Below are 24698 nucleotides of genomic sequence, written 5' to 3'. Positions count from 1 at the left end.
ACCAGAAGTAGAGTCCATGTGAGCTCTTAAACTGTGGGTCAATCTCAGGATTGTTTATTTTCCGACAAAGCTGAATGCCTCACGAGCCTCAAGTTTAGCGACTATAAAATATTGTCTGTCTGTATAGTGTGAATCTTCCATTTGGAGCAAGAGCCACAAAGCTCACCCTTCTCACACTCCATGAACATATTTATTGCCCGAAGCAGTGCACAGTGTTGGGTAGTGTGTATGGTGATTAAGTCCAGACCGTGTAACTGACACTATGGAGTCAACCGTGGGTGGATATGTTCGCCTGCGGCGCAGGGTCATGGCATTGACGTAGCAGACTTTCTCCCTGTCCTTAGTGAGGAGTGTCACGACGAGGCCGCTTACTTGATGCCTTTCACGTGGGAATATCAGCTCCGACTGAAACAAAACCTTTTACGAGACTATGTGGGAAAACTCAATTGTGAGTTTTAGAATCCCTTAATGTTTCTTCTCAAGTAAACTACAAGCCCAAAGTTTATTATTTTAGACTTTTTTTGGACCAAAGAAAGGGAGCAGCTGTGTCTTGAGTGCTGCCCGGCGGGTCACGCAATCGAGGTCAACTAAAAATAACTTGACTTTGTTGGAACTATTGTTTTGGATTCAGACGCACAGTTATTATCAAAAACGTGTATTCACTGGGGAGTCATTCCAATTTACAGAGCAAGTTTTTAATTGATAGACAGGCGAGATGCATTAGCGCCGACATTTGGATAAATATTGTCTTTGTAGCGTTTGACTGCAAAGGTGTCCAATTCTCCGCTTTGCTGTGCTAAACGTCTGAGCAGTGCTAATCAGTTTGTGTGCAATGGAACTTTTCCTGACAACTCAGCCATATAATTTACACACCTCAAAGACATCTCTCCTATGGAACAGCAGGGGGGCTGCACGCATTACACTCGGCAAGTTCTTTGCAGAAGTTTTGCAGGCTTATTACTCAAGGGGGGGTCTTCGCTGTTTTTTCTTGCATGTCCCATGGGTGTCTTTTCCAGCTGTAATGAGGCCTCCTCGACCAGAAAGCTCCCTTTAAAACAGGGAGTAATGAGTCCTTGTTGGCAGAGAATAGGGATTTGCAGTACTCCGTGGAAAGGGAAGGTCACAAAGAGGAGTTTTATTTTGGGAAACTGCCTTGTTTCAGAAGCAAACACAGCTTGAAGGGAATCACTACAAAGTCGTCGACCAAGAACTGATTGTCATGGTCTGACGGCATTTCAACACCGTTGATGCACCAAGGTAAACTTGACAGCTTGTGTCCTATATCTGATGTTTGGAATCGTTGCCATAGGAATGATCCTTCAGGTGAACTAGCTCTTTTCCCCCTATGCATTCATCACAGTGGATGTATGTAGATATTTTGTGGTGACAGACTAATCAAAGTCAAGGGCAAACATACAGACATGTGAGGCAGTAATCTAACAAGGCATAAGTTAAACATTTCATTCCTGTCAGATGTCATTACAGTCATGTTATGAGCTTTCCAAGGTTAAAGTGGGATTTTTATAGGGAATGCATATCAAGAGCACTATATGACAGAGTAATATATATACAGCATACCCAGTTTGTTACCGTAAAAGCCAATACAAACCCTTGACGTTTACAATTGTCAAGTTTACACATTCGAATGAAAGAATAGGCGGTGAGTGGATATTACATGCATAGTTTATCCTGCAAATAGGTTGTAACCTGACATCGACCTTTAGCAGAAGAGATTGAATGCGGCACTTGCTAACCTGTGCTTAGGTGGAGAGGCCAAGAGCTTGGCGACAGTCTCACGTCATCCCTCCGCCTCCAATATTAGCAGCTGGGCTGCATGCCGCCATGACACATCCGAGCATAATTGGCCCTGACAAGAGGGCAAATCATCAACACAGGTCTGATAAGCATTACAGCCCGATGACAGCTCGCAGAAGTGTATTAGCAACAGTGTGACATATCGCATTACCACAGTGAATACAATAAAGGAGATACTAAACATTATGGCAGCTTCAATGACCATCCATTTCTTCGCTCTCCCAAAAGGCCCTTAACGCCCTGTTTTCCATTGCTAATTTGTTGCACGGATTTGTGTCACCTTAAGACAGACTAAATGGGTATTATACCAAACATCAGACATCAAGGTGATACAGTAGATAAGCAATTAATTCATTAGCCTTGAAGACATTATTGTCATACATTCCCCTTTATTTGACTGAAGCATGAGAAGATCATTAGTGTTTGTAGGATAAAGGCGGGGGGGGGGGGATTCAAGATGACTTTTTTTTAAACAATTCATTCAAGGACAAAACCTTCAGTACTTTTAAGGGTCAGTCTAGTTTTATTGTCATGACTTTGAACCCTGCAGTAAAAGTTGAATTTTCCTCCAGTGTTTGCTGTGAAGGGGACGATTCCTCATCCAGAGTACAAAATCCATTATAAGCAGGGCAGCGCACAGTGTAACAGGAGCCCCAGGGTGCTGTGACAGGCCCTGAACTTGGTAAGTTGAACATGTATTCTAGCTGTTACAATACAATTTTCACAGGCCATGGTCTTTGGGGACTGGGGAGGATTGTATTCTCTGAGCTTCAGTTACTCGTAACATCTTTTAATGACATTAACAAATTTACCGCTATAGTGTTACAAGTGCTATCGAGGAAATCTTAAACGCCTCCACAGTAAATACGAGGTTAAGATATTATCTGGCACAGCCTATTGTGCGCTCAGTGGATCATATGGCTATTAAAAGTCGGCCAGCAATGGTAACAATTACTCACATGAATGCCCCGTGTTGCCACCTTGTAGCCTGTCTGTATTTCCTGTTATAACTATGAGCCATGGCCTGAAAACACCAATTTTACTGGGTGAAAACACATTTTTATTACGTATTCCTACCACGTTTTTTTACAACTACTCATTAACTTTTCCAATTCCTGTTCGGATTTCTAATGAGCCCTTAAGAAAGTCTTAGCAAGAATTAATGTGTAACAAAGCTCACACATGTGTCTTTTGTACATTCATTTTGCCTCATGTTACGTGTATTTTTGTACGTATTTATAACCCAACCACATCCACATCACTTCTTAATGTTGTCAAGGTGTTACAAAGTAAAGATAAACTGTACATACAGTGCACAGTGTATATATTGGAATTTTTCAGGCGCATAATTGCAAATTACACACCCATCCATGTAAAGCGTTACATCATAGAGTAATAAAACCCAAGCAGCTTAATGCAATGCAAGCTTTGCCCTTCGCATTAGTCAATGTACAAGTGGAGGCAAAAACTAATGGTCCGATAAGATGGGACACGAAAGGAACTATACCATTTAATTTAGCTGTGCCTAGTCTTTTATTTAAGTTTGTCTGACATTGTAATCTAGACAAAATGGAAAAAGAGATAAGGAGAATTTTAAATTTAATATCGATGCCTTGGGAATAATGAGCTGCCAGATATGATCCTAAAATAAGACTTATTCTTACCTGTGTTGCCTCACAAGACATGACAACTTTTAATCTTGTCATGGAACTGTGCCAAAAACCTCAGGGATTTGCTAGCACTAATGGAGTTCATAGATTGGAGCATGTCAGATAAGTAGTCATAGGAAGTGTGTGACAACGGTGGTTTTACGACTCTTAACAGCAATTTTCCTGCAACAATGGTGACTTGAGATGTCACTGCAAGTCTTGGGGTATTAGAGCAGTGCGAGAGCAGAGAGAGCTAACAGATATTCATACGGAGTGACAGTTTGCAAATATCTCAATCTGGTTTGAGCCACTCAGGGTGACAATGAGGAACACCATGAAATTGGAGGAGTCAGCAGCTAGCGTTTATTTCATCAGGCCCTTTTCCCAAAGAGGTGCAATTGCCTGACAGCTGGAGGTGATTGGTGCACATGTCAAGACTCCCACAGGCCCGTTGTCATTGCTGGTTTCTCTAATGAGAATGAGCGGCAGCAAGACAAAAGAATGGCAGTGAAGAAGATTATACCACGTCTAAAAGGTCATAAGACACATCCAAGTTGTCATGTGGCATCATGATGGTGAGCAATGGAAATTCGTAAAATAAACAAACAGGCCCTTTGCTGAATGGGAGAAAACTGGTACCAATGGGGTGCACCAGGTACTGTATAAATTATTTAATATGATAGACTGACATTTTGGGTGTTTAAAGGGAAAGTTTTGAATTTTTGACATTAGGCTAAATCTTTCATTTAGTTTTAGAAGTTTTAATTAGTTGGTGGAGTTGATTTTAAAAAATTCTCTGCAGTTAGTTATTTAGCTTCTGCTGTGAATTGGAATGAGTGTATCACTAGTAGACGTTCAATCCGTTTGAAGTGGGAGGGATGGCAGCGAATGAACGAATGTTCATTCGCTGCGACCCTCCCCGTGGCCATCAGTGGCAGCCAATGCCAGGCAATGAGGTAATTTTGGGCCATTTAAGGTCATTTACCTGTTTTCAGTTACTACCTGTCAATTTTGGGGTATTTTATTTGTCACTTCCTGTTTATTTCCTGAGTTACAGAACAGGAACTGACCTGGGAATCACCCAAATGAATAGGCAGTGACTCAAACTCAACAGGAAATAACCTGTAAATGGCCTAAAATGAACAGCAAATGACCTGTAAATGCCCTGAAAATTTGACAGAATGACTGAACGGTGGACTGACTAATTTCGATTGAACTAAGGTTCCCAGTCTAAATGGATTGGGCATCAAGCCCCGTCAATGCAGCCTTAGTTAATTTAGACACTATTATTGTGGAAGATTTTGGTAGCAACTTTTTGGTTCATTTTTATTTATTTATTTTTTTTAGACATTGACACCTTTTTAAAACGATATTTCGATTCTTGGCAGGAGCATATCGATAACCTTTTGGGATACAAAGTATCACGATATATCACCATTTCGATATATTGTCACACCCCGACTCCTCTCTATCGTGGTCAAATTAAGCATCTAAAAATTTAGACCCGCAGAAATAAATGGATTACGGCAGTTTGGTGTGACATTGTTTTGGCCGCATGGGTACTTTTAACAACGATCTGAGTTTTAAATATATTTGACTGTGTTCGATCTGTTAATATCGTATTTCATTGAAATGCTAGGACGGGACCATTGACTCGCGCTAACATAGCCACTCCGGAGCCCTGAAATAAATAAATAACTCAACCAACCAATTAAACCCCCGATCAATCGAAGATTAAACCTAATGTCAAAAATTTTGAACTTCCCCTCTAATTTAATAATCTGATTTACAAATTGTCGTTTGTTGAGCGTTTTTATGCCAATGTCTATTTTCCATAGAGTTCCTCAGATTCAAATTTGGGCCAGACTTATCTTAATTTGTGCAATGTAGTTACCATTTAATCTGAGGGAAAACTTGCATCATCAACAAGTGATGTACGTCAAAACTGATTAACAAAATAAACAGACGTGAATGAAAAATGGCACAGGAAGGGGCAGAAAATATATCTTACTTCTTGATACTTGATGTGAACCTATCAGGTAAAAAAAATAATAAATAAATAAATAAATAAATAATTCCACAATTTTCTGACTGGATGACGCGTCAACGCTTGTGACATGGTGCAAATCGACTGTGATTGGTCCGCTCAGACTGTTGTTTCCGGTTCAGCGCGAAATTACCGCCATTTCCAAACATTGTTTTTCTTCACACAAAACTGGACCAAGCCGACGAGAGTATCATCGAAGAGTAAGTATGACAAGTTCTACAATGTCTCGTCAAGACATTATAAAGATTGCCAAATGGCAAGGTCGCCGATTGCATAAAAAATGAAAAAACGACTGAGACAAGTATGTGTGTGTTCCGAAGCGAATAGCCACCTGAAGCAGTGACACAGTAGGCCTAAAACTGCCAGCTTTTTATCACTTTATGTCGTATTTTTTGTTGGTGCACTTCATCATTTATTGTGTACATATGTTTGCTGTGAGTCTGTGACTTATTTTTCACACTTCTAGTATATGAAAAAGCACAGGTTTGGTATCAAAAGAGTTATTTTGATCTTTAATTTTCAACAACAGTTCACACACACTTGATACATCATCACTGATTGAGTGTGCCTTGGTGCTTTCATGATAACGGATGGGGGGAGAAGGAGAGGAGTTGATGATGGCTCTCCCCACTTTATTGTGGCAACAATAAAATGAATAACAAAATGAAAGCAGGCTGCCGCAACGTGCGACCACCAACTTTCGCTTTCTCCCGTTCTTTCCACTCGCTTCCCGCTACGTCACCGCTCCCCAGTCTGAGTGCCTCTTAATTAAAGGACCCGCGCTTAGTTTTTACAGTCTGATAAACATTTGTTGTTCATTGTTGATGAGCTGAAGATCCACATTCAAGCGTTCCATCTCCGTTGGTTATTGTGTAACCGGAAGAAAACTAGAGGAAGTCGACAAGAATCCCCCCAAACCGTACAAACACAACGTCACACCCCTCTAGTGGCTTGGCGGCGAATTACAGAGCAACGCGTTCCCTTGCCACAGAACTATCGAATGCTCATTGACGGCATAGTAGCTTTGCCGTCACCCCAATGCAGAAGCATAACTCAGGGTTAAGGTGTGAACGAAGCCTCAGTTGAAGACACCATTACTTATGGCAGGGGTGCTCATTATGTCGATCGTCAACGCTACTGTGGGTAGATCGTTGCATTAAAAAAATATGTGGCTATGCACCCCCCCCCCCCCCCCGCTGTTAAAGTAGATCGCGGGAAGTTGTTTCCTTGAAAATTAGATCTTGGAGCAAAAAATAATGAGCACACCTGACTTACAGGGTATGATCATGTGTCAATCTCAATGAAACGGGATAGGACACTTTAACAAGACTAATTGTTCAAACTTTTAAATAACCCTGCGATTATCAGGCTTTCTGAGCAAAAGTAAATCGTCGCGTTTAAGAGAGACAAGGTATATATTATATTTGTGCACAAATTGGTAGTACCGGTAACTCAAATTTTCATCCAAGTGGGCCTGGAAAGTGATCAGCTAATTTTTGCATTCACCAAGTTAATAGTTCTTTATAGTGCTGTCAAATTGATCACATTAACGGGCAGTAATTAATTTTTTTAATTAATCACGTTGAAATATTTGACCCATTTAGCGCATGCGCGGAATGACCCGCTCATGAATTGACTCAAACAGATTACAATGACGCCGTTTTTTGCACATTGAGAGCCAAGAGGCAGAGAAAGGCGAGTGGACACAGGCGTTCATTGGACCACGCCGTTTACTGACATACGCTTCGGCAACTCCTTCACAACAAACATAAGTATCATTTAGTGAAAGCACAACAAAAATAATGTTCCTATCTCTCAAAAAAAATAATGTTCACAAAAAGAAAAGCGTTTCAATCGTTTAGCTCAACAAATACACTGGATGGCAATATTTAGTCACAGTATACAAACTATCAGAGGTCTCGTACGTTGTGAAGCCAGCACTCAAATGACCGTGTAGTACAATGGAAACAGGAAACAATGGCGTCAGTCAAGGGACATAACACACTCATTGGCTTGATCTCTAAGTAATTTAAAACTCGCCATTGACACCTTGTAGTGTATTTCAATCACTACCTTACGTAGTTAAAGACACTGTGGAAGAACGGCAGGGAGCCCATGTGACGTCACCGCTCGCTGACGTCAACAATGGTGAGCTACTAGTTTATTTTTTGATTGAAAATTTTACAAATTTTATTAAAATGAAAACATTAAGAGGGGTTTTAGTATAAAATTACTATAACTGGTACTAACATTTATCTTTTAAGAACTACAAGTCTTTCTATCCGTGGATCCCTTTAACGGAAAGAATGTTTATAATGTTAATGTCTTGTGGATTTATTGTTATAATAAACAAATACAGTACTTATGTAAAGTATGTTCAATGTATATATCCATCTTGTGTCTTTCCATTCCAACAATTTGCAGAAAAATACGGCATATTTTAGAGATGTATTGAATTGCAATTAATTACGATTAATTAATTTTTAAGCTGTGATTAACTCGATTAAAGATTTTAATTGTTTCACAGCTCTAGTTCTTTAACGTCATTCATTACTGTCAGCAACAACAGCGAATTGGAATTTACAATGCGTCCAACCTCAAAAAGATGGATTATATTGTCTGAAGTGCATAATGTGTATCAAATGTCACAATTATTGCACAATAGAAGTATTGGGATATTGTTTGAATATTTGTTTGAGTTGAGCAGTTCTCTAACAAATGTTGCAAGAACCACGTTTAATTGTTCCGAAAATAAAAAGTGCTTACCCTTTTAAATGCAGCAGAGTCAAAGTCAATAAATCACACAAAATATTTTATTAGAGGAGATAGAAATGTGGTTAGCAAGGAGCTACAGCTGTACCAACAACACTCAACAAACTAGAAAAATATTTTCTGAAGGAAACAGGTAATTCCCTCCCTAAAAATCAAGGGCAAGGTGAGGACAAAGATGTCACAAGTGAATTGCTAGCATCTGAGCGTCCACCCTCGTGACCCGCGTCATTTCCAACTTGTTCTCCTCGTTTGAAACAAAGACATTTGGTTCTTTGCGCTGCTCAAGTGACACTTGAAAAAGTAAATAAGAACTCAATTCCCTCACACCCCTCCATCAAAATGTAATTAAGTTAAGTGCAGGCATATGTTGAATCGCAGACCTGGTGTCGCGCAATTGTCATTTGAGTCAACTCTGACCTTTTCAATAAGGTCTGGAACAAACTGATTTCATCTGCAACAGCTGCCTTTTTTTCATTTTGCTTTTTATTTTTTCACGTCTCATGAAACACTCACGATCCAAAGAGGATCACATTTCTGTCCACTTTCACATGTCAGGACCTTTCTCAACACTTTGGGTTTCAACTCATATTATGTTGACCCATGTTTAATTGAGCGTGGCAGTGTGTCTGAGGCAGAGTCTGTCAAGGAAACGTGCGATGAACACACCATCATCACTTTGCATATCAAATATACGACATATAGAAAATATAAAAATTGCCCTTTAGTAACCACTCCTCATGCCGGTCTCAAAGGATCTAGCTGGATGGTGATTTCTCGCTGCGGATCATCTGCAATAGCAGCTTAGGCAAGTGTGCCTGTGTTGGGATGTTTCACACCAGCACTGAGTTGCTCCCGCCTGCAATGCCCAGCTACACATTGTGCTTTCTCTCAGCCGCGGATTTTTCCCTCAAATTCAAATGATGGAAATATCTGTCAACTCAAAAGCCACAAAAAATGTTGTGGGGCTTATTTCAACCATTCAAACTTCAAAATCTTTTCCTCTCTGTGATGTGTCGGTGACACATATGCTGAGAAGCACACTGAATAAAGAAGTGTTGTTCCATTCAAGTTTCGGCCTTACATGTACTTAGATTAAGGAAATGCATAACAACTACGCCAAAAAAGCACAAATTGGATACTTTGGACTAATTTGACCCCATCTTCCGTCAACATTATTGGACACACAAAATCAATACCCGATTGGCTCCCATTGATGATCATTGTTTTTTATTAAACTTCCCACTGAGTAGGCCTACGGCTAAGGCTATCTGGACATATGTGTCAATTTCATAGTCATATCCAGTGTTGTCAGTTACTGAGTAACGCGTTACTAAGTAACTGTACTGTTACTGTAATCTGATTACTTTCTTTCAGTAACGAGCAATCTAACGCGTTCATTTTTCCAAGCCAGTAATCCGTTTAAGTTAGTTTCCTTAGTGCCTGTGCGTTACTATTTTGTTTTTTGCCTCATAATGTACGTAGAATGAAGAATACTGTGGTCATGTACGAAGAGCATTTGAATAGAAAATATTGCTCTTGAGTTTGGGAGTGACATCACATCTCACGTTTTCTCATCGGGGGGAAAAAAAAAAACGGGTCACGTGTATTACCATGCTGTTTGAGGACTTTGAGCGCTGTCTATCTGCCATGGCAGTCAACAACAAAGCCTCGCTGAGTTGCTGCCTCGTCAGAACGCTAACAGTGAAAGGCAGGATATACACCGCATAAAGATGCCTTTGCTCACGGGAAATACAGCCATTACTTCACATTTCTGTCCAGTAAATATGACAAAAATATCTCCGTGCGTTGCAAACTTTGAGCTGGCTGAAAAAGACTGTCGGCCGCTAAAAACTCTACATCCAATTTAACAAGGAAGCACATAGAATTACAGTACAACGCGACAGAACTCGAAACAAAGCCTACACGTGCACAAGACAGCCAGCACTTCTACAGTTTGTAACCAGCCTTTATGCACATTTTATTGTTAGTGTTTGTAAACATAGGCGGAGTTTTACTTTTGTGGGGCTGGGGGCAAAGCATGTTAATGACTGAAACAAAAGTCAAAAGTTTGGACACACGCCTCATCATTTTTGCGTTTTATATTTTTTCACTACTATTGTAAATCCTCTCTGAATACATCAAAACTATGAACGAACATGTGGAATGGCAAAAAAAAGTGAAATAACTGAAAACAGGTTTTATATTCTACATTCTTCAAAGTATCCACCTTTGAGGTGTCGCCAAACTTTTGGCCAATACTGTATATATTAAGCCTGAACGATATATCGTTTAGACATCGCCATCGCGATGTGCGTGTGCGCGATAGTCCCATCGCAAGCACGTGCGATAGTTTTTCTTGATCCACATACGCCTCACTTTCTGGTCTGCGCACAGCCTCCTACCCTCCTTCTCCCGGCCTTTTGATCCTTTCAGTCACTGCGCACAACGATGGCTTTGATCTGGCCAAAGAAGCAGACTTCACACGGGCATCTGTCAATCATCGTTTAACTTCTTAAACAGTTGCAAGGAAGCCGCGCTGGAATGAATGTGTGTACTGTGGGGACGTTGGAGACATTTAAATGCCAGAAGTGATCATGAGGAGTTTGAAATTTCTACATGTCACTTCAACGGTCACAGCTAAAGTAGATAAACAGAAGCATTTAATAAAGCCAAGCATTTATCTGCTACAGTACTTTATTCTTGTTAAAAAATGATTTGGTTGGACAGTTATGTTTAAAACCATAATTATGACATTTGAAGTGCTTAAAAACCATTTATTTATATACATTTTTTAAATCACTTTGGGGGGGAAAAGTCTTTTATGTATCTCTTTCCAATGCTAAATCTGAAAAAATACATTGGCCGCAAAAAACACACACACACAAAAAAAAAAATAAAAAAAATGGGGGGGTGCGCTGCTTCGCAGTTTTTCACTTATCGCGGCAGGTTCTGGTCCTCATTAACCGCGAAAAACAAGGGATGACTGTACACTGTGGTGATGGTGAGTCATCTAAAGTCTTTCCAAACAGCTATTTAAGTCATTTTCTGAAAATTTCTTGAAAAAAAAAATATATACATTTTTTTGAATATCGCAATATAATACCGCAATATATCGCAAATCCCAAAAAAATCGCAGCAATAGTTTTTTCCAATATCGTTCAGGCCTAGTATATATACAAATATTTAAAACTGTTCAAGCTCAGTTGTTGTTGATTGTGTTTGAAAGCTTAGGTTTACAGAAATTCTAAATATCCATCTTGCCTCCACAGGTGTAGTTTTGGCTTAGCAAAGCAAACGATCACATGATCTGCTCGAAAAATGATTTTGACCCATTATGAAATACATTGTAGGATTCTTGTTCATTTCATTAATTTTTGTTTTATTGCTTTACAACTTTTATAGACAATATTTTAACAGCTAGGTCTTTATTTTAAAGGGTAAGTTCAGAATTTTTGACATTAGGCTTTATCTTGGAGTCAGCGGGGGTTTATGTAGTCGTTGGAGTTGATTTGAACAAATTCCGTGCAGTTTGTCAGTTATTTGTTAGTTTCAGGGCTCCGGAGTGGCTAAGCTAGCGCGAGTCAATGGTGGTTGAAATCAACTCCATCGACTAATTAAACCCCTGCTAACTCAAAGATTAAGCCTTATGTGAAAAATTCAATTAGATATGACGACATTTTTTTGTTGTCACTTTTATGTTGAGGCAGCAAAAGTAGAAAAATTGGTAAAAAGTAACTGATGAGTTACTTTTAAATTAACTTAGTTACTTTGATATTAAAGTAATCAGTAAAGTAACTAGATTACTTTTTTGAGGTGTAATCAGTAATCAGTAATTAAATTACTTTTTTAAGTAATCTGTGACAACACTGGTCATATCGGTCAATTCCAATAACGGCTATCTATATCCGTCAATTCAAAACACATGCATACAATTCAATTTCAATTAAGAAAATATCTGTTCATTTCCATGACGAATAGCAGTCAATTGCGTAAATTCTAGTCATAGATATGGTAAATGGAGAGTACCGTTTTTTCTGCAATACAAGGTGCACCTAAAAGCCTTCAGTTTTCTCACAAGCCGACAGTGAGCCTTATAATCTGATACGCCTGATATACAGATTAATATTTACTAATCATGGAATGACATTTCCTTTAGTGCAACTCCATCTAGTGGATGCATAACGCAACCCCAACCACTACGACTACTATTACTGCATCTTATAATATGGCCGGTCCTACATATGAAAACAGTATGAAAATTCATTGATGGTGCGCATTATACTCTGATGACCATTACAGAGCAGAAAATGCGATACATATGTATATGGCACATTTTAACTATATTTACCATGTCCAAAGCACTTTACATTACCCATTTACATACCATTACCGATTCATGAACACTTTCATGCACCAATGATGCTGCCTGGTGTTATGCAAGGCGCAGCCAACCCACCGGGGGCAAACGCCCTCGTAATTTCTGTGGAAGGTATTTCTGGTGATATTGAAGTGAATACAAAATGTGAATTTTAACAAATAAAAAATGCAGATACTTGGAAAAGTAAAGTAATTGGCATTTTTTTGTAGCAAGCAAGTGTAAAATTCCTATTTTTGTTTTATAGTCAAGAATGCTCACATAACGATTAACTGTCACACACATGTACAGGTAAATACTCATCAAAACAATAATCCATATGAAAGGGAAAAAACAAATAAAGATGTTTAATCAATTCCCGCCTGATGAGAAGTTTAAAGCAAGGTCAAAACGTGCCACACGTGCTTTGCAGTCAGTGAGACAAAAAGCGGATGTAAAGCACACCATTTAGAAGGGACTTGTGAGGTGATACTTTTTAATTGCTTCAGACAAATTTGTTTGGAGGCGGCCCTCGTCAAATTCAAAAACATGAAAGTGGATTTCAGCGGGTGAATGCGTAAAAAGGTACGTCCTTGGGGAGCGCTGTGATGTGCCGGTAATGAGTGTTGGTAATGAAAGACTACGCTCTGACAGATGTATCCATTTAAGAAAAGGAATGGCTGCGTTTAGGACGACACAGCGAGCAAATTGCATGAAACTTTCACTACAGCATGTGTTTACTTAGACTCATGGGAGGGTGTCATTCTTATCAAGCCCCTCAGGATGTTACAGGACACTCCTATTGACTGCACAATCTCAATAAACCATGACTAGTATTCTTCCTTTTAGACGAGTTGGCTACTCGTCGGAGTACTCGTAATTGGTGTGACATGGGATAGCTTAGGCAGTATGTGAAGATGTGCCAGCTTACTTCCCTTGAGCAAGGCATGTTCGTAAAATTTATGTATCTGTAGCATGCCTATTCGTAATGCCTTCTTTACGTGGCGTGAATAAATTCCATCTGGTGGCAACTGTGGTTGGCTTCTTTCTCTCGTGTTTCAAATGCACCACAGATGCAATACTCTCTAGAACAATGTCTCACCTTGCTTATAAACACATAGGCTACTTTAAAAAAAAAAAAAAAAAAAAAAAGTAGCCCATCTTTTTTTCAGGAATTGAAACCTAACATGTCAAGGTTTTGTCCTAAAAAAATAACTTTTTTATTTACCAACTCTGTTTGGATTTGTTGGTAAACTATTAGCAATGTTTTTTGTTGTTGTTGTTTTTTTTTGTTTTGATTAATTTCCGATGGTAATATTGATTATTTGTTGACATTATCATTTCCACACTGAGACTGCAGGGGTTTACAGAATGCAGTTAGGCCTTCTTCTCCTTTAGTCAAATACTTGCTGACTTCTAGTGAACTAGGGAAGGTCAGCGGACTCAAACGACAGTGCAGACCACTTCTTCATCCATCTCGGACCCGAAGTTAAAGGCTTTTGTTCCATTCTTAACATGGGCAATTATTTGGACCATGATTCCCCTTCCCTGTAGGCTCTGTGACACAGATGTGGCTCTGGGGGTGATGGATAGTGCTCTATTGAATGAAGATGAACCTTTTCCTTCTGGCGAAGAGAAGGTGTTGACACTGTGTGCTCTTGGTTTCCTCCACTCCTCCTGGAGGGTGCAGTCATTTATCCTGATTTAGTGTAGAGGGGTACATCAGTACTTCCCTTAGCAGTGGACAGAGACAGATATGGTGTCTCCTATGTTACAAACCTCTGAAGAAATCAGTTTACAGTGTGTGCGTGTGTGTTGGAAGGGGGAATGCAAATATTTCTTTACTCGAGAATGAAAATTTCTACTTCTCAGTGAACAGAATTCCCTTTGGTCTGCTTCACTTGGTGTACAGTTCTTGGCATTGTGGCACTTTTTTTGTTTGTTTTTCTCCTGGAGATAGCACAAGTTTTTTTTCCGAAATTATTTTACAAATGTGCCATTTTTTTTTTTCAGTTCATTTTCATTGATGTCAATGTCAGGGCTTAATACACACACAAATATGACTAAAATAATTTTTCAGAGGTGCTAACATGTACACTAGTTGTGTGAGAAAAATGCATGGTTATTGGGGGGAAAGCTCTAGCAAGCACTTCCCACGCGGCTGATGGTGAGGACTTGGAAAGGAGTGGCTAGTCGTGCAGGGCCAGTTGAGGCAGGGGACGTGTTAATTGAAAGTTAGGATCACTTTGCGGCCATTACACAAGGATACCCGAGACACGTTAATGCCAGTGAGTTAGGCGGCACCTGCTGTCACCAGCTAATTGCGTTGGGCCTGGTCACGTCTGTCACCGAACGAGTGTTCCCATCATGCTCTTCGTCTACTTAAGGGTGTATTACTGGCTGAGCTGACATTACCCATGCGCCCAAGGGGGAGCTGCCGCCAGCCTGTGACCTGAAAAACCAATATAGATCCTACTCATGTCATTATTCTGCCATTTGATTTCTGTCCTTCTCAGTTTTTTTCTTTTTATAACCTTCTTTATGTACGATTCTAACTACATGTACTGTGCATCCAAGGGGGACACATTTCAAAAGAACTCATAATAAGTGAGGCATCCATGATAAAGACAGACAATAAAAAATGTAAACTTACTAAAACCCTTTAAAAAGAATAGAAGCATAACGTAGAGAAAATTTGTTTGTTAAATATGCGCCACGACAAGTGACGATGAATGACGATCATGTGGCGCGCTGGAAGTCTACTGACTGGTTGGCTCAAGCTATAGCAAATATGCAAGAGAGTCTCTGAGAGTGAGCTGTGGCAGATATCATTTGATGTGTGAGTGTGCTCATTATGTTTGTGTTTTTGCTGTCCCTCGAGATTACCATAAACATATGAAAATGGCATCTGCAGGTCCTTTCCCACATGGAAGGGCTTTTCCGTAAGTTAAGCATGTGCCAAAACAATGGTATTGAGCAACTGGCGATACACTAAAAAAAGTTTCTAATTAATATATGCATAAGTGCAAGACCAGGGTGCCTCAGTGACACACTAAGGAGCCATACTGTGCTTCTAAGGACCCCGCGAGCGCCTGAAATGTTTAATCTGATTTAGACCAGAGCATGCTCCTATTTATTTTTAATTGTCCCACTTTAGCATTTAAAAGCTATTGATCCCTCTGCCGGAAAAGCATGAAGTGACAGAATCAGTTTTGTGCTCCCTGCTTGGAGAAGGTGCATCAAAGGACACTTTAATGTCACTGACTTTCCGAGGGAATTTATAGTGCCATTTTGAACGGCACTAAAGGACATGTATGTTGAAGCCAATCAAAACAACATATAATGGACTTTGCCTAATGGAGCAGACATTTCATCCAATCACATGTAAAATATTAAATGAGTGATTCTGGTTTTATTTGTATTCTTTGTGAAGAAAACTGAACTGGATCAGACACAAGGGACATCTAATTAAATGAACTGAACTGAACAGAAATGTTATCAATCAGCTGTAAAGTTTTTTTTTCTTCAACCTGCATTTGGTCCAGTGCACTTCTGTCACAATTTAAATAACTATTAAACATATTTTCATTTAACATCTTGTGCAAAGGAGCCAATGCTCAGTCTTAATCCACATACTGACCTAGAGGATCAGAGTGGAAGTAGTTTTTACAAGTGCCCACTTCAGATCTGTCAACTACCCAGGCAACTCCACGTCATCCGAAAATGGAGGTCTTCTGGAAGATCCTCGTATTTTACGAGCGTCAACCTCCTACTCTCAAGCAAATCACTATCATCTCCGATTACAAGAACTAGCAACGTGTCACTGGTGAATCTCATTTAAATGCAATATAAAGATGACTTCTACCTGGCTGCGAATGATAGCATCCAAAGCAGTGCAGACTGCCTTCTTTCAAATGCACCTAACTGAGTTTGACTCCTGAAATTACCTGTGACCTGTCCAAGAAGCCTCCAACACTGCGCAAGTTTAGATCTGTGCAGAATATGATGATAGAGCCCCTGAACATTAGTTCTTTCAAATTATTAGAGGCGTGCGAAATTTCCAATTCTAAGATTATTCGTGATTCGGCCGTGGAAGATTCGAGAACGATTCACAAACATCCAAATTCCGATTACTGAATTATACCAGGTAAAGTGGAAATAAAACACACGGTCTTCAGGACTCAATGAGAAACGGACCGAGAGTAAATATCATGTTCAACTCATGCCGCTAGATTAAAAAAAAACAAAAAAAAAACAATAATACCCGACTGCGGCCGTCAGCCGCTACAAACAGTGCCCAGTTGCTAGTTGCTACAAACATACGGCAACATACGGCTATGGTAGATATCACATATATCTAGAACTACAGTAGATGTGAAATGACAGACAACGACCGTGTTAGATCATATACCAAGAACTAGATGCGAAATGACAGACTTTCCCGCACTCCTAAACAGGCGCCAACTTAAAGCAGTAGACTTCTCTAGAAGGCTCTGTTGTAGCGAACCTAATTACTTTTTATCTTTAAAAAAAAAAATAAAAAAATAAAAAAAATAAAAAATAAAAAATCGGCAAAATCTTGACTTGAATCTATCTTTAAATGATGAAACAGTTTTAAAACTTTCACGTCGAAAGTAGACAGAAGGGAAATTATGGAATAACGGGAGCAATTTTAACAACTTTAACGGTTGATTCACAACATTAAATTAATTGAATGTAGTTTAAAGCTGCCGATACAGAATGGGGACTTGATTATTTTATTTACTGTTTTTAACGGTTAACTTGATCATGAAATAGTAGTTTGTTTAGCCTGAGAGGATTTTTGAACAATTTTGGAACTAGTGTACAAAAAATTAAAAGCTTCGGGGGTATCTGGTGCATCAATAATCGATTTATAATCGAATCTGAGCCTCGGAATCGCAATTGTATTCGAATCGTTAGGTGCCCAAAGATTCCCACCTCTACAAATTATACAATCTGACTGTCATTATTCATTATGAAGTAGTGTCTCTTAGGCTACGTCTGCACTAGGACAGATCATTTTCGCCAGGATATTTTGCTGACTATTTTTATACCTGTCCACACTTCGTTTAAGGTGCCTTTAAGGCCCCCCTGCTTCTGCAAGGTACGTGTGCATTTGTGCAAACTCCACATGCATAGAAAGGAGAAGCCTCATGTGTTACGTCATCGCCCTCGCGGTTTACCTCTGAACCGGAAACTCATTACTCGCCCGTGGCAAATTTAGAAATTACTACACCTTCTAGACTGTCATCATTTTGTGATCACAGTTTTTTTCGTGATCGCAACTGAACGCATCACGCAGGAGCGAGAATGAAGGGAGAGCACGCTCGGCTTTTACGAGCAGGCGCCGAGTTGTGATTAAAATAAAGCTTTATAAAACAACAAAAGCCTGACATCATTACTTGGGATGTTAAATCGATGCTCAGTTGCGCTCTCACCACTTGGAAAATAACAAATAGAAGCATATGGTGTGGCGCTGCGTATATTTCCTGGAAGCCGCAACCAGGACTGCTTGTGCATAAAAGTGGTGATCCTGGAAGTGGTGACAGTTTTGACAGGCAGAAATGTCCTGGGAAAAAAAGTGATCGCACACCTCTTTGACTGGGGGTACCATGCAGGTCACTTTTCGGGGTTTAATTTTCCTCTACACATTTTTATATACAGTACTGATGTTCGGTCGGCATTGAGTTGGGAGGGGCCAGCCCCGCAGCTGGCTGATCGGAGACAACTCAGGAGACAAGCTCTCTAAAAAACGTTCATCTCCACCTCATCCGCGATGAGAGGATCCAAAATGGGCACTGAATTGAAGCAAATTATATAGACGTAGTTTTAAGTTTAAAAAAAAATGTGCGGAGAAGAAAAGAGCAGGAATGCCACGTCGTGATCGTCTGCCTCCATTGTTTACGATGCTGTCATGCCGCACTAAAAACAGCGACGGCATGACATCCCTTCCTGAGTATCGGAATGTTGTACGGAGGCAGCAGTCCATACTAGGCGGCGCGTATGTGGCGGGTAACATTAGCCACCTACATTATCCGTGCAACAACTAATCCGGATAATAGGCATACTAGTGTAGCCGACATGCCGTAATAGTCCAACTAATTACATGTTTAATGCCATTATCTGTCCTAGTTTAGACGTAGCTAATCTAGCCTTTTTGCCGTGGCATGGGCTGAGAAAAATTTTGAAGGCAGTTTATGTCACACTTCCAGAAAGGTTTTTGTTACCAGTGATATTTTGTAAATTGCACAATGATACTTAAATGTTGGGAAGGTACTCAACCTGTCGATACCATTCAAATCAGATTTAAAATACCGTAAACACTGGTAGGAACAACTATTTCACCACTAATCCTGTAACCTACTGAGCGCTCTGTTTTTCCCAAAATACATTGAAGTGAGACTCCTCTCTCTCTCTTCTCCCACCGCCCGCAGATGTTTTGATTAGCAGCAACTCGTATGCTGGTCAGATCCTGGGATTAATGATGGATAATTTGCCTAAGGTTGGCACAGCACAACACTGCGTTGCCAGACTTTAGTTGCCATATGGGCAGAAGCAGCTGTTTCCATTACTCTCCTTTGCCCAGATGTGTCAAACAGGATGCCGACTTCAATCCGCAGTCTTGCTGCCACTTGGTAGGGGGCTGCTTTCTACTAGCTTGGCAGCTAATTACTTTAATGTAGCCTAGGATGGCGGCCCTGTATTTTTTTGAAAGGCCTTTTGCAAACAGTCGAATGCCAGCTGTCACCTCTGTGCACAATGAGGGAAGATGGATCGGTAGTCTGCATGGATCTGATGAGGTTGGCCACGGGCCCCAAACCAGGATCAGGGGTTGCCTCATCCCAGCAACGGTGGGAAGGTCACCGCAAAAAATGCATGCCACATCTCTATGAGTTTACATTCCATTTTTGCCCGTGTCATCTGCCTTGTCCACAACTTTATCTCAATACTGAATGGAGCTGGTGTAAAAGGCAGTAATCTGAGATGCCATGGGTAACGTGCCAAGACCACACACAGGAGAAGCTGGCACTGGAACAGAGAATAGCGAGTGCAAAACAGAGAGGAGGATGCTGCCAGAATGTCAGCTGGGCATTTACATGGAACTGCACGCACTGTGGAACATGTGTTGGGCGTGTTCTCCATCCTGCTGAGCAGCTCGCTTTTATTGTTTGCTGATAAATCCCCAGATTTGTCACAACTGCCACACTTTAGCTCTGTTTTATAATGGTTTACAAGACTGCCTCAGAGTTATGACATTCCGTGTTTGAAACTACTTTTTGACTTCCCAGAGTTTGCATCTTCTCCGCACGCCTACTTGGCGTGCGCCTACCGCTTGTTACACTGGTTTCCTCCCAGATTTTTAAAAAAAAAAAAAAAAAGCATGGATAAAGACTCTGGGAAATGAAAAAAGGGGTATTAAAAAAATCAGAGATTAAGTGCAAAGTATTTCTTATGGGAATGTACATTCCTCAAAATGTTTTGATTAGCACGCCTGACCCATCAAACGATATCAAAATAACACACATAAATTTTTGATTTTGCAAACACCGTGTTATGTTTGCCATTAATAAAAAAAAAATGATCGAAATATGAATTGGAATTTTTAATTGCAAAAACAATTTTAACATCCACCAAAATGGCACCAAACACATTAGGTCTACAATTCCGAAAAAATTGTTTTTGATGCCTAGACACCAATTTGAAATAAACAAAGTACAAGCACCTCAGCCCTAATTAAGCCTAGCTTTCAAATGAATCAGAACAGGTAAATACATGTTTCACAAAATATCATATAAATGAATAATTTTTAAATATACAACTTCACATTGGTGTATTCCAAAAGTAACTAAGAAATAGGGGTGCATGATATCCATTTTTTGAAACCACTACCAATATCGATAACTTCCTGCTTCTCAAAGCTGATACCGATATCGATAACCGATAATAAATATATAATTTTTAAAATGTATATTCACTGTTTTTTAACCCCTGGAGGTTAAAAAAAAACACTAGTGCTGGATTCAACATAGATTTGCCTTTGACTGAAACAGATTTTTCATGATGACATGAACATTATCATAATGAACAAAACAAAGACAAGAACAGTCTCGACTTCAAATAAAGTGCCAATATTTTTTTTTTTTCAAATAAATATAATTTGAGTCAATCGCAATCAATTAGTCAATGTCATTGAACAGGTGTTCCCTTAACAATGAGCACTGAACTAAAACATAAACCCAACAGGTATTGTGCTTTGTCATCAGATAAACACATTTGGTGCTACTAGAGATTAGACTGTTGTGGTCTTGGTCCATGAAACAACTTAACCTGACAATTATGGGACAGCAAGCCTATCAATAACCAAAAGTCATATTAACAATTTCTAAAAATAACACTTTAAAATGCAAATATTTGCTAATTGCCATAGTAAGGTTCATCACTCAATGACAGAAAGATAGGGCCACTAGAACAGTAACAAAACTTTGCATAAGACAAGGCTAGGATTCAAGTAAAATACTTACAGGTGAACGTTTAGAAATATAACTGAGATAAACGTGGGCTCCAAATGACGAAGTAGCTGCCTGAATCTTATGTTTTATACAAGGGAAAAGGGCTGGTCGTCTAGCGTCAACATTTGGTCACATAGCTGGCTTTGAAATTGAATGTGCATCTTCATTTGCAGCCCGCGCGTCGTCATACTCTTTTAAAACACCATCGAAGTAATCGTCATCTTTTAAGTGGCTTACTTAGTGTGTTACAAATTGCAAGTGAAGCGTTTTCCACTGACAAATCCCACACTACCGACGCCATGCTAGTTGTTTTGTTAGCCAGCCGTGCTGCACAGTACTGCCGACGTTGAGCGTTACGTCACAAAAAGGGAGCGCTTGATTTGTTGGATAACTCCCTCTTCCCAAACCACACACAGTCACTGATAAGTTGTACTGGCAAAGCAGGTGTCACCCATCCCAATCCACCAACACCGTGCCAAAAATATTATACGTATATTATCGGTCCTATCGATAATTAGAGCTGGGAATCTTTGGGCACCTAACGATTCGATTACGATTACGATTCAGAGACTCCGATTCGATTATAAAACGATTATTGATGCACCCACCTCCTTTTTCTTTTTTTTTTTTTTTTTTTTTTTTTTTTTTTTTTTTTAAATGTTTTGTACATTAGTTCCAAAATTGTTCAAAAATACTCTCAGGCTAAACCACACACATCAAGTTAACATATAGCAGTAAACAAATATACAAAAATAACATTAAATAAAAAACTCCAGTCCCCATTCTGTATCAGCAGCTTTAAACTACATTGAATGAATTTAATGTTGTGAATCAACCGTTAAATTTGTTAAAATTGCTCCCGTTATTCCATAATTTCCCTTTTGTCAACTTTCGACATGTGAAAAGTTTTAAAACTATTTTAAAGATAGATTCAAGTCAATATTTTACCGATTTAGGAGTATTTTAGATAAAAAGTTAATTAGGTTTGCTTGGAAGGTTCGCTACAACAGTCTTGCAGGGAAGTGTACTGCTTTAAGATGGCGGCCGTTTATAACGCCCGCATCTAGCTTTTTGTAGATGTGCTGCTAACACTACCAAATCTACAATGCATCTAGTCCTATATAAATGATATCCACAGTAACATTATATCGGCAGCAGTCAGGTATGTTGTTGTGTTTTTTTATCTCGTTGCATGAGTTGAGCTAGAGCCGTGAGTTGAGCATTGGCATTACCCGAGGGGCCGGGTAATGGGAAGCATGATGTTTAGCTACTCTCGCTCCGTTCCGTCCCGAAGACCACGCGGCGCGCTGAGTGTTGTGTACTTCCGCTTTACTTCGCATATTTCAATAATCGGAATTGGGATGTTTTTGAATCGTTCTCGAATCTTTCACGGCCGAATCGCGAATAATCTAAGGATCGGAAATTTTGCACACCTCTATTGATAATGTTATTGGATTTATTGGGATGATGTCATAATTCCTATTATCGGACCGATAATTATCAGACCAACAATTATCGTGTACCTGTACTAAGAAATCAAGTTACATTATTACAGTACAAATGCCAATTTTTAAACAGGCACAGCAACTTGGATTTAAACAGATTTTTGAAGGAGGTAACTCTACTGACCCTGCTACCTACCCTAATAAGAATAGAAAATGGACTTCTGTCATGTGTCTTCCAGCATGGAGATGACTGACAAAGTTCAGATTAAACATCCCTCTCTTTGTTGTACATTGACACATTTCAAACCAGCTGAATGATCCAAATAACAGTTCAGTGGAATTCGATCAATTCCATCATCATAGCAGCTCTAGGCACCGATAGATTTTCATTATGTTGAGATGCCACGTCTATAGTTACACTTCAGCAGTGCCCGGGGGCAACAGTTTTAGAGTGACATGGTCATAGAAGGGTCAGCGACACCTGTCTGCAGGCTTTCGATATTCCCATCAATAGGATGTGAAGCCTTCACACCTTCACGTCCTCCAAAAAGAGGCCCCATCAGTCAATAGACCATCATAGCTCCCAACAAGGGCAGAGCGTGACTGTCGCTTTGGCTTCATCTCACTAAGGGCAAAGCGTCTTCATTCACAGAATTCGTAATACAAAAGAATGCTTGTAGGCAGAACAGGAGAGCGCAGCTTAGCCCATTTGGCTCACAGTTTTGAGGTTCTGTTGAAGTATCTTTAGTTTGAAGAATTTCGTCCAACCACTTTTTAGACTTTTCTCTGGGCACCGCTCGCATTTTAAACAAAAACCAGTTAGATTCATTGAAGACTCGAAATTGTCCATAGGTGTGACTGCGAGTGTAAATTCTAAGACTATGCTTACGAGTGCCCCAAATCATGTTTGTTTGTTTTTTTTAATGAGTCGTCTCTTAACTTGTGGGCGAAAAGTCTCATGGTGAATGAACGAGAGTTATGTTGCAGCCCCAGTAAATTGCATGAAAAAAGAGCAATTAAGGTATTACAGTATAATTCCCTCACATGCACTTTCAAGCAATTATTGCATGGAACAGATACAAGTACAAAACGAGAACACTCATAAGGAGATGTTACATGCCAAAACACACATTCTTGTCCAAAATAACCAGCCAACTCGACTGCGGCACCTGATCACCTACTAGGTAACGCCCCTTAAAGGCACACATTCAAAATGAAAGTGCATAAACTCTACTTCATAAAACCAGTTTTGTTTTTTGTCTTGCAACTCAGATTACTAATTTAGGGTACGTTAAAAGTTTAACTGCCCACTTGTGTTAACAAACAATGGAATTAGTGTGGAAATGCCGGCTCTCATTTTGCAGCATTTCTGTCGACTGTAAAGACCCTTGACTTGAATTGGGTACAATGTAAAATTCACAAGCACTGTACATATACTGTATATTTCCTTTGATTCACATATACATTAGGGCTGAAGCTATTGATTATTTTAGTAGTCGATTAATCGATGAACTAGTTAGTTTGAATAATCGAGTAATCGGATAAAGAACATAAAAAATTAAAATACCTGAGCTGAGCCTCAAACGGTATACAAAAATTAATAAAGATCTAAGTACAACAAAAGAACAATTGGCTCGCTTACATAGCAAAAGTCCATTAGCTTAAATGCTATAAAATGCTTACTTTTTTTTTTTTACACTGCTCTTAACCAATGGTTCAGGCAATATACCTATAAACTAAATTACGAATGCATTAAAAAGCATTAGCTCAAACAAAAACTTAGCTTACGTTGGTCTTAACAGGAAGCAGCTGGATTCAGCCATGTGAAATGAGGCAGCCCAGAGGGCAGTGTATCCACCCTAATCAATAAAACGTGCAAACACTTTCAAAATAAACCATTACAATGCCACTTTAATCAAACGAATACTAGAAGCAACAAAATTTGATTCGAATATTTTTTTCTAATCGAATACTCGAGTTAATCGACTAATCGTTGCAGCACTAATATACATTTCTGTTGATTTCACATCCTCCTAGTATATATATCATTTATTGTTCTCATAGCACTGTGTTTTTCTCTACTTT

General features: G+C 39.5%; 1 long non-coding RNA gene across 1 annotated transcript in view; it reads right to left on the bottom strand.

Annotated features, from left to right (window-relative positions):
* Positions 1-440: 440 nt before the first annotated feature.
* LOC130916301 (uncharacterized) overlaps positions 441-24698 on the bottom strand; it is a 49351-nt gene continuing 25093 nt past the window's right edge. Inside the window, exon 3 of the long non-coding RNA XR_009063244.1 lies at positions 441-1867. This is a non-coding gene — a long non-coding RNA (uncharacterized LOC130916301). The remainder of the gene's footprint in view (positions 1868-24698) is intronic.

The sequence above is a fragment of the Corythoichthys intestinalis genome, chromosome 5, assembly GCF_030265065.1.
Source record: "Corythoichthys intestinalis isolate RoL2023-P3 chromosome 5, ASM3026506v1, whole genome shotgun sequence".
Taxonomy (NCBI): Eukaryota; Metazoa; Chordata; class Actinopteri; order Syngnathiformes; family Syngnathidae; genus Corythoichthys; species Corythoichthys intestinalis.
The sequence above is the reverse complement of the archived record's forward strand: the minus strand, read 5'-3'. Positions and strand labels throughout refer to the sequence as shown.